The following is a 10,400-nucleotide window of genomic DNA, read 5'->3' as shown; positions in this document are numbered from 1 at the left end:
TCACATATTATTATTCAGGAAGCATATGTAATTTTATCTCTTTTTACAAGCCCAAATCAAATAGATTACCTTCCTGAGCTATGAACAACTTGAAATGCACACAGATCTGCAAGGTTAAAGAGCAAGAGGATAAGGGCTTGCATTTGAAAGAGCACAGTCTTCTGTAATTTGCTGCCAGAAAGATTCTCTTAAATGAATACCAGTGGATTCTGAAACTGAAAAAGTCTCTTGAGGAAAAAGAAAAAAGATAACATAGGGGTGTCATGGGAATCAACATTTTACATTTATCTAGCAGTCTTCTTCTTGAAGGTAGAAATATTTCTCAAAACCTTCACCATCACTCCCCCTGCCCATACCATCATCTCTACTCTGACGGCTGATACAACTGTCCGCTGAATTTCCCTGTTTTCACCTTTGTCCCTTTACAATTCACTCTCCACTCAGCAGCCAAAGTAATCTCTTAAAGCCTCCAACTCTCCAATAGCTTCCTGCTCTCAGGATAAAATTCAAACTTCTTACCCTGGCCTTAGAGGCTCTTAGGATTTCTCAAGAGACAATATCTGCAGGGCAGTATGAGTAGGAAAGTCTTCGGTGCATCCATCCCTGGTCCCTGCCCACTAAAAGCCAACAGTGCTCTGTCCTCAGCTCCAGCATTTTGCATCCAGATCACCACCTGCACATCTTCAAATACTCTCCAGGCAGGGGTAGGGGAGTGCATCACCCCCGGCCGAAAAAGCCAGCTAGTCTACTTGATCTGGCCTCTGCCTACCTTCAACCTCAGGACCTTTGCACAGGCTATTTTCTCTGCCTGGACTGCTTCAATCCCAGACTATCCCTGTTTGGCTCTTTTTCCACATTCAAGTCTTAGCTTAAATGTCACCTCCTCAGATAGTCCTTCCTTGACCACCCCATGTAAAACAGCAATGCGTGCACACACACACACACACACACACACACATACACACACAGTCACTCTGTACATTTATTACTATGCACCTTTTTCTTCCCTGTTCACTTATTTATTGTCTGTCTCTCCTCCCTAGAATGTAAGTTCCATGAGAGCAGTCTATTTTGTTTGCTTCTCTAAGCCCAGTGCCCTGAGATACATTTTAAAAATACTTGTTGATTAAATAATAGATGCCATAAAGTTATATGTCACTTAATCACCTACATAACAAATGTTAGCAAGAAGCAGAAAAGCACTGTCAAATTCATTTTTCAGAAGACACTACAAGTAACAAATCCCACACTGAATATTAATGACGGGGGAGGGAGAAAACTGGAAATGTCATTACTTCCTTATTAAGTCACAGTGGATGATTTCAGTATAAGGCAATCCATTAGATAGGTCATGCTGAAAGACACATAACATACAAAGTCTATAATGGATATAATTCTCTTGTCCCCACCATTTTAAGGCGAAATGTCCTTGATGGTGACTACTAGTTATATACCAGTTGCACTTTATTTTACTTTACAGGTTATGATACTTTCTCAAATTTAGGCTCAAAAACTTAAGTTCGCCCTTCAGAGAAGGGGGAGAAAAAGGAAATACGTCTTATTGTTCCCCAAATTTGAATACCCATCTCTCATCTGATTCTAGTAGCTATCAAATCTTGATCCCCGAACAGGGCACAGCAGGGGCCAGCAAGTACGTGGCACCCGCACTGCCCCTCTCCACCCCCCACGTCCAGTGGGCGCAGCTTACCAACTCCAGAGCTCCCCCTTGCTGAGCACCAGCCCACCTGGGGCTCCAGGCAGCTGCTGCCAGGGACTCAGAGTTAGACGTCTATCTGCCAGCCCTGGAGTAGTGGAAAGAGCAAAGCCCGAGTCTGGATACCAGATCTGCTCCTTATCACTTGTGACATCTTAGTTACTTAGCCTTATTCTGTTTGAGTTATGATACCAAGCTCGCAGGGTTGCTGGGGACAATTGCAAATAATATACGTAAAGTGTTTAGCACATTGCTTGCTGCAATCAGAATCCAGTGAACACGGAACATATAACTGTGGTGAGCAGAAGGCTCTATTTCACCCCCAAGAATGGAGGAGGTGAGTGAGGTTGAGTGTTGGCCTAGAGGAGTGGTTCCCAAAGTGTGATCCCCAGACCACCTGCAAACTTGTCACAAATTGCAAATATCCAGGTCCCAGCCCAGACCTACAGATCAGGAACTCTGGGGAGGGGTCCCTGCACTGCATGAATAAGCCTTCCAGGTAATTCTAGCTTGGGAATCACTGCCGTGGAGAGGGGCGGGGTGAGGGAGAATAGCCGCGATGAAGTCATGGGAGGAGAATGCGTGCTCACCTGGTGATTAACCAGGCAGGACGCAAGGAGTGCAGGCTGCCCCCGCAGAGGCTGTGGCCACATCAGCACGCCCCGCCCCGCAGGCAGAGCAGCAATTTGTCACAACATACAGGGCAGACCCAGAGCACGCTCAGAGAAAGTGGGCTTGTATTACACGGTCAGGCGAATTGAAGGCACAGCTTCCCAGATGCAGTCCCAGTGCAGCAAGAGAACAGACTGAGCTTGAATGGCTCCTTCCCAGCGCAGACGTAGGTGGCCACCGCTCTTGGTTGTTTCAAGTGCCACTTTGACTAAAGGCAAGAAGCTGGTCTAGACACTTCCTCAAGCTTCCTCAGCTTGGTGATTTCATGAATGAATCACCTGACAAGGTCAAGGTAAATAGTGGGGGGTGGGGGGAAGGGGAGTCAAAGATGTGTCAAGAGCTGCAACCCCACCAGGATTTCTTTACTCCGGCGGTTCAACCTAGACCACTTGCTTCCCCCACTCCAGCTCTTCTGCTGGTGAACAGGACACACAAGTACTTCCCGCGGCATCAATGGTTAAAACATATTATTAAAGAACATAATTGTTCCAAAGCCCCCGTGACTCAGTGGATTTCACGACTGTTTCCGAAGTTAACCCCCTCAGCCAGATCTACGACCGACTTAGCACCTGCTTCTTTTTGGTTCCACCTAATTAGAAACTTAAATTTTTATTAAAAATTTAATTTACACATCCTTAGGCACATACTCATACTTGCAGATGTTCTGAAGGGTGTAGACAAGATCTAAGGTTAGTATCTGCTTATTAAAGTACAGGATCCAGCACAATTATTAGGCGCCTACACCGCCAACATCCCCCCGTGTTTCCCACCCCGGGTGCGTAGTATCATCATTCCTTGAGGCAGACCACAGACCTGAGGCTCAGACACGGGAGGAACGGGCCCAGGGTCCACAGCCACTTTAAGTGGCCAAGTGTGGGTTTTCTTTAAAAAGATTTTATTGACTTTTTGGGGTGACATTGGTTAATAAAGCTATCTAGGTTTCCAGTGCACGATTCTATAATCCATCAGCTGTGTAGGGCATTGTGTGTTCGCCACCCAAAGCCAAGCCAAGTGTGGGCTCTAAACCTCAGTCTCCAGGCAGGCGGTGCTAATCCGGTGACTAGAAGATTGGCCACGGGGGGGGGGGGGGACCTGCCTGTACTTTATTTAAAAATGCAGCTCTCAGTTCCCAGCTGATGTATGCGCTACGGTTTGTACTTCCTATGAAATGTTTCTGCTGCTGAAATTTATCACCAACTTTGTAAGCTGGTGGAGAGAATGTGTTCAGTTTAAAAGCGTGTCATACACAGCGCGTTGCAAGTATGACAAACCTGCTCTTAAAGCCACCTTCAGTAAATAGTGGAAACCCGACAGTAACACCAGTCTGTGCTTAAACACAGCTGTGCTACAAGATTTCACAGAAAGTAGCAATTGCTTATTACTGATTCACTTGCAAGAGGTGCCTTATAATAACAAAGAAAGGGCCTTTAAAAATGCTTTTTAAACTTACTTTTGGAACGACCACCTTTGTTGAGACTCTAGGATGGTTGACTGTTGTTCTTCAAGCATATGGAATATTTTTATACCAGAGGAAAACAACCAACTGTGTCTCTGAACACAAAATAACTGGAAGTGGGTTTGGTTTAAGAAGAACTTCCAAACAATGACCTGGCTAATAATTAGGAGTAGGTTTCCTAGGGAGATGGGCCTCCTTTTTCTTTCTTTCTTTAGATTTATTTTGGGCTGTTTGCACATGTTTACAGAATATTTAGTTTACTCTAACAGATGACAAGACAGCTCCCCCTCGGTGAGACCCTGTCCCAAACATATTTGCTTTACTTATTTAGCAAGAGGATAACATTAAACATGGAAACTTTCAATTTTCGGTGCTGAGTGGTGATCTACACAGGGCATCCTTCAAAAGCCACAACTAAGGATCCACCTAGATTTTTATGGGCATCCTGTCTTGAAGGAGGGTGAGAGGAGGGGCTGAGCTGTGGTTCTAAAGTTGTGCTGCTACCCAGCTAGTCCTGTTCTCAAAACTCATTTTCTCCCCCAAGGAATGATACAGTCTCCTAAGTCGCAGAAAAAGAAAGGAATAAAAAATAACATTTACAGAAGCTCTACTGGGCTCTAGGTTCCTTTAATTCTAGTGACATTGTTAATTATTATTATTATTTTTTACAGGTAAGGAAACCGAGTTTCAGGCTGGCTGTGTAACTTGCCTAAGGTTATGAAATAAATGAAGGGACTGGAAATTTAACCCAGATCTTCTCAATTCCAGGTCCAATTGAAAACATCCATGCCCCTCCCCCCCCCAAAAGAACAGTCCCTCCCACAAACGCACAATTTTAGTGGCGAGGAAACTGAGGCACAGATAAAATAAATAGCTTGCATGAAGTTATACAGTCAAATGCGACCGAGGGCCACCGTGTGAAATGTTCATGCAGTCACATCTTTTTTCTTTTAAATGCCTTGATTTAGCTTATGAAAGATCACAGTATGTTACTTTTCGAGACTTTCCAGCTTTGGGGATGAGATTTTGTTTTTCTTGGCAGCATTCCTATTTGAAGGCAGTAAATCTGACACTGCTCTCTGGATTTAGCCTGATAGAAAATGAAGCAAAGTTATACCCACGCACTGTACAGTCTTCCAGATTGTAAATGCAGAAGTTAACTTTTTTGCTCAGGGCATCGGCGATTCTGAATGGGTAAGGCCCAAGTGGAGTCCTGTGTGACTTTTAGAGTCAAGAACAGCTCTTTCTATTCAGTGAACAATATCAGCACTTTGCCCACCCATCCGAAGTGAGAAGAGAGGGGCCCTTGCACTAACAACCCTCTGTTGATAAAACAAAACCCCTTTTCATGAGCATTCTGTCTTTAGAAAACAAGTGGATAGAGCACTTGTTAGTTAATAATAAAAAGAATTCTTCAGTGACTACTCAGATGAATGAATATTTTAAAGGCATGGAGTATGTAAGGAATTTTAATCCGCCTCTGTTTTCACTCCCCCTCCCCACCCCCCAACAACTGTAGAGAAACAACTGGCTTCTGAAGGATGAATGGCCCAGACTCGACCAGGAGGAAGACAACCCCAAGCCCTATAATTTAGCATCTCTTTTAAAATTCCTGGGCGAACTTCTTTTTCCGCTGTAGCTGATGAATGGGTTCAGTGAAAGGGCGTTGGATACGTTGTAAAATGACCAGCGAGTGTTTCTCCTTCTAGCTATGCCCACCCCTTTCTAGTCTATCAATAACGTCCCAACCCTAACTGTATCCATCTCAGCCTTTCAGAGACATGTCCTTCTGCTAGCACATCTTTACCTGTTAAAAAGTTCTATTAGTTCATTTCAAATTAATATCTTTGCAGGCTCCAGGCCACAGTAGCAAAGAAATCAGGCAACTGAATTTGTAAATGACAGAGCAATAATCAGCTTAAATGAGATTTCCTCCAGCCCTTTCTTGTTAATGACACACAATTTCTCTGAGAGAGCTCTCTTCTCTGCGGGTGGTACTGTGGGGATACCAGAGATGCGTTTCTACAGTCCCAGTCTCACTCATTTATTTAGCCTCCTACTGCAATAGGCACCCTCACGCCCACCCCGCTCTGTGCAAACCAGCCAGGCTGCACGGAGGGTTAAGGCTGCAGCCTTCCCCGCCAGCAGAAGCTGCAAACATTCCCGCGTACTTTCTCAGCTGCAGCGAGCCCTGTAGCTCCAGCTCCTGCAAAGCGTTCAGCACTTGCAAGAACATTATTTCTTCCCGGCTATGTTTGGTTTAAACTTGCAGCAGGGAGAAGGTTTCTATAGCTCGGGGGTCTAAACTAACCCCTGCAGGGTCTTACCTGGAGTCTGCTCCTCTCCCCCTGCTGAGCTGGCCTCCCCTGCCCTGCCCTGGAATGCCCCAGGGCCTCTGCAACCTTGCTGCCTTCTCCCTGCTGGAAGTTAGAAGCATCTTCACCGGCTGCATCACTGCACATTTCCCTAGTAACCTTGTTTTTTCCTTCAACTCAAACTTCTTCAAGCAACGACCCTGACCTTCACTAGCCTTCTATAGGAGCATTTCCAACCGGCCAGGAGATGAGAGGGATTGTAGAGGGCGAACTGGGGAGAGAGGTTTGGAAGCTCACCTGCACAGCTGCAAGGACCAGACGTAGGATGGGGCCGCCCGCAAACTTCCCAGGGACCGTCTGCAGCCGAGTCTCTTGGCCTTAAAGGGACAGGGCGCCTTTCACCATATAAGGAAGACAGTTTCCCGGGACTGCTTTTGAAACCTGGTCAAGCAAACCAGCGCCTTCCTTCTCTTGGTATTGCTGAGGCTTGAGCCTTCTGGGGGAATCTGGAAGCTGTCAGTCCCAGAGGTTCTGTACATAGTAGGCAGTTTAATACCTGCTGGATAAGGCCCGAGAATGGTGTTTTGCAGGCTCTTTTCAAAGGTCAGAAAACCCTTTCTACGGGGCTTGTCGCCCTGCAGAAGGGATTTAGGGTGACTGGGAAGTCTTCCTTAGCTCCTGCTTCTGTTTCAGGTCTGGCTTCCTGAAACACAGTGATCCCCTCGTCTCAGAGAGGAAAGGCAGCTTGACTCCCCTTCTCCCCACGTTGAGACAAAGGAGAGAAGACTGGAGAGCGGGAAAGCTTGTGGCGTGAGATTTGGGTTTTTAAGGCATATCAGCAGTGCCCCTTGAAAGCCAGCGAAGTGGAGATGATTTTGTTATTTCAGCTGGCAGCGGCCCTTCCTGAGCGGATGAACAGGCTGTGCTCTACCAAGGCCATTTCCACTGCCGGGCACCCCGTCTGGGCCCCCTGGGCAGGAGCCCACAGCTGAAGGCGGAGGATGGCTTTTACCTTCCGAGAGGCAGGGGTGAGACTGTGGTTTAGCAGAGCAAACATTGTCTGCTAATGACATTCAAATGAAAGTCTGGCCCGTTGGTTTGGGGTGGATAGAAGCAATTATAAAATGTTAGACTCTAAGAAAAAAGTAGAGCTTAATTTAGTTATCACTTGGCTGGTCACACACTTTTTTCTTCACTGCCAACTGCATATCGTCTCTTTATTGCCTAGCTAACTATGCAATCACTTTATATCCACTAGTATTTATTTTTCATAACATCACATTTCCTTCAAGGGCAGAGGTTAAAGGACTTTCTTTGAAAAGTAATCATTGTGATAAACTCTTTGACCCAGCAATCTGATTCCTAGGAATCTAATCTTAGGAAATGATTAAACAGAAGCAAAATATTATATAAATGCAGATGTGCATTGCACCGCTATTTTTGATGGCAAAAACGAGAACTGACTTAAAGGTTCCGAAGTCATTTATACATCATTATTAATAGCTCCCATTTATTGACTGCTCACCATGTCACTATTCTAAGAAGTTTACACAAATTAACTCATTTAATCATGACAAATCATGTGGTAGGAATTGTCATCACCCCCATTTTATGGACCAGAAAACTAAGGAAGAGAGGTTAAGAAACCTGCACTTCATTTGAAGTGTTTTGACACCAGCACTTACAGGTCTTAGCATCATTCCATTGTCTCTTCAGGGCTTACTGAGCATGATAATAAGGGATAGATAGATTAACAAAATTAATAAAATGGCCTCAACCAGCCATTTAAAATAATAATTATTAAAACTATGCAATACCTGAAATAGTGTGGCAGCAGGAAAAGAGTAAGACCAAATATGAGATGAACTGAGTCCATAAAAGAAGCCATAGGCATGAGTTGGGGACAGAACATTGTGGACATCAATCATTCAGAGAGTCGCCAGAGTCAGAGGCAACTCAATGGTATGTCAGACACATACAGATGAAAATACGCTTATGATATTAACTGAGAGAAGCAGATATAAAATATTTATGATCACAACTAGCTAAATATAAGACATAAAAAGCAATCTGCAAAAGTGAAAATACTTGTGTAATAGTGTTGAACTATGATATTTCTCTAAAATTATCTGAAATGTTATTTATTGTTTTATTTAGAAATGAACAAAAATTTAATCCTTGATACAAAAACTTCACCCTTCACATTCTTACTGCTCTTAGCTTTTCTGTCCTGCTTGAGGTCTCTACCAATGCTATAGGCCTAGATTAGGAGTGTCATGAGGTTCTCTAAATGGTGCCATTATCCCAGGGGAGTTCTCTGCCAGCAGGGTGACTCACTAATTGGGGGTGGGGCATGAATGGGCCACACACTGCACACCTGCACAACTATTTATTTGCCCTTGAATTGACTGTACATCAAAGTGATATCTGACAATGTCCATTTTCACATAATATATTATGATTTGTAGACCTGGTAAAGATAAAGTGTTATGTGATAGTGATTTTCTGGAAAGGTGCGTCACCAAAATTTTTTCTAATGTGGAAAGGATCCCAGCAAGGGATTCTAAATCTGAAAATGTTTATCAGTAAACAAACAGGTACATCTCAGGTGATGAGCTTATTCTATGAATAAAGGAGAAAGCTGTGGTATAAATTAACTAGCAATTAAAAAGTTATAGGTAATGCCTAAAGCTGTTGAGAGTTATTAAATTAATGCATTTATATCTTATAGGGTATGGCAAAATCAAAGAAGTTAAGCTATAAAAAGCAAACTGAACACTTGCAACAGGAGGTATTAATATGTTTATAGCCTTTGACTCAATAATCACATTTTCTTCTCTAAAATTATTTCAGAGATTTTTTTCTCATGGGAAAAGGGAGAGGAAAGGGAGAGGAAACCATGTGATTTCAAATGAATGAGTCAATAAATTGAGATTTTACTAAACTTAACAAAATGTTTAAAGGAAAGTAATAGCTTTTTTGCCTGATAAAATGTTAACTGTGTAAATTAAAATGTATAAAGATATAAGTTGACCTAATTTATTTAATATTTTTAAAACTAAATATATATTATGTATATTACTAATTTTGGAAAACAAAAAGAATATAACAAAAACCAACTAAACAAAATGCACTAAGCATCAGTTTACTACAGTGATTATTAATTCTCTTGGGGTCATAAATCCTTGCAGGTTACAGTGAGAGGCATGAGTAAAGATATAGCATTTTATGTGTTATTATTAAGCTCATTTTTAAGGTTAAATATATGCTTAGGTCATTGTTTCCCTTTTTTGCACATTTACATTTATTTTATAGGGCTTACAAACTTTTAAAAAATACACAGGTGCCAATTGTTAAAAGCGTAAAAAGTAAAACGGGAGAGTTCCCCCCAGAGGTACCTGGGGGTAGCTGTTAGGGGTATAATGCGGCCACAGGGACCAGAAGCCAATACGCACAAGCTGCAGAATGGGACACGCAGCAGTGATGCTAGTGGCTTAGGAGAGCTCGGGCCGTGAGGAGTGTGCGGAAGGCCGGGGAGCCAGGGCTGCTAGTGACCCCGCTCACTGGCACTCAGGCCCGTCAGACCCCCCCCCCCCCCCCGGGAGGCACCGGGAGCCGCAGGCCTCGCCGGGAGCCAGTGAGTAAAACCACCTTGCTCAGGCTTCTACTGTTTATACCTGGACGCTTCCTCCCCAACATTTTCTATGCTTACACAAAAAACGACATAGATGGTTCAGCAGTTTAATTTTTAACTTAAAACACTGTCATGAACATCTTTTTGTGTCGTATGTGGATTTTCTGCATTCCCTTTAACTGTGGGCTATTTAGCTGCACCAAAATTTACTAACCATCTTCCTGCCGATGGGTCTTGGTTTCCATTTTTTGTTATTCTAACTATTTATTCACACTCTAAATAGCAGGTGCTACGCAGGAAGATACTTTGTAGTTGTGCTCTCCATGCCACGCCTCTCTCCCCGCACATGGCTACTCGGGCGCGTGGCGTGGCGAGAATTTCTCTAGGGTGCCGGTAGAGGTTGACTGGCTGCGTAGACGGGAATGCTGGTTTACATTTTAATAGATACGGTTCAGTTGAACAAGCACTCTTTTTTTAGGTCTATGCTTTTTACTGTTTAAAAACAATCATTTTTTTCCCTCTTGAAAAACTAAGACATACACATAGTAAAAACATCAGATGGCATAAAAGAGATATATGGTAAAAAGGTAAGTCTTTTTTACCTTATTT

At 43.4% G+C, this 10,400-nt stretch overlaps 1 protein-coding gene across 1 annotated transcript in view; it reads right to left on the bottom strand.

The window, feature by feature from the left end:
- The window catches only part of SCHIP1 (schwannomin interacting protein 1), a 125,715-nt gene extending 119,241 nt beyond the window's left edge, over window positions 1-6,474 (bottom strand). The window contains exon 1 of the mRNA XM_081138578.1: window positions 6,455-6,474. The gene's annotated coding sequence lies outside the window, so the exon portion shown is untranslated. The remainder of the gene's footprint in view (window positions 1-6,454) is intronic.
- Between the last annotated feature and the right edge of the window lie 3,926 nt (window positions 6,475-10,400).

This window comes from Miniopterus schreibersii (genome assembly GCF_964146895.1).
Source record: "Miniopterus schreibersii genome assembly, chromosome: 5".
Classification (NCBI taxonomy): Eukaryota; Metazoa; Chordata; class Mammalia; order Chiroptera; family Miniopteridae; genus Miniopterus; species Miniopterus schreibersii.
This window is presented reverse-complemented; position numbering and strand designations above follow the sequence as displayed.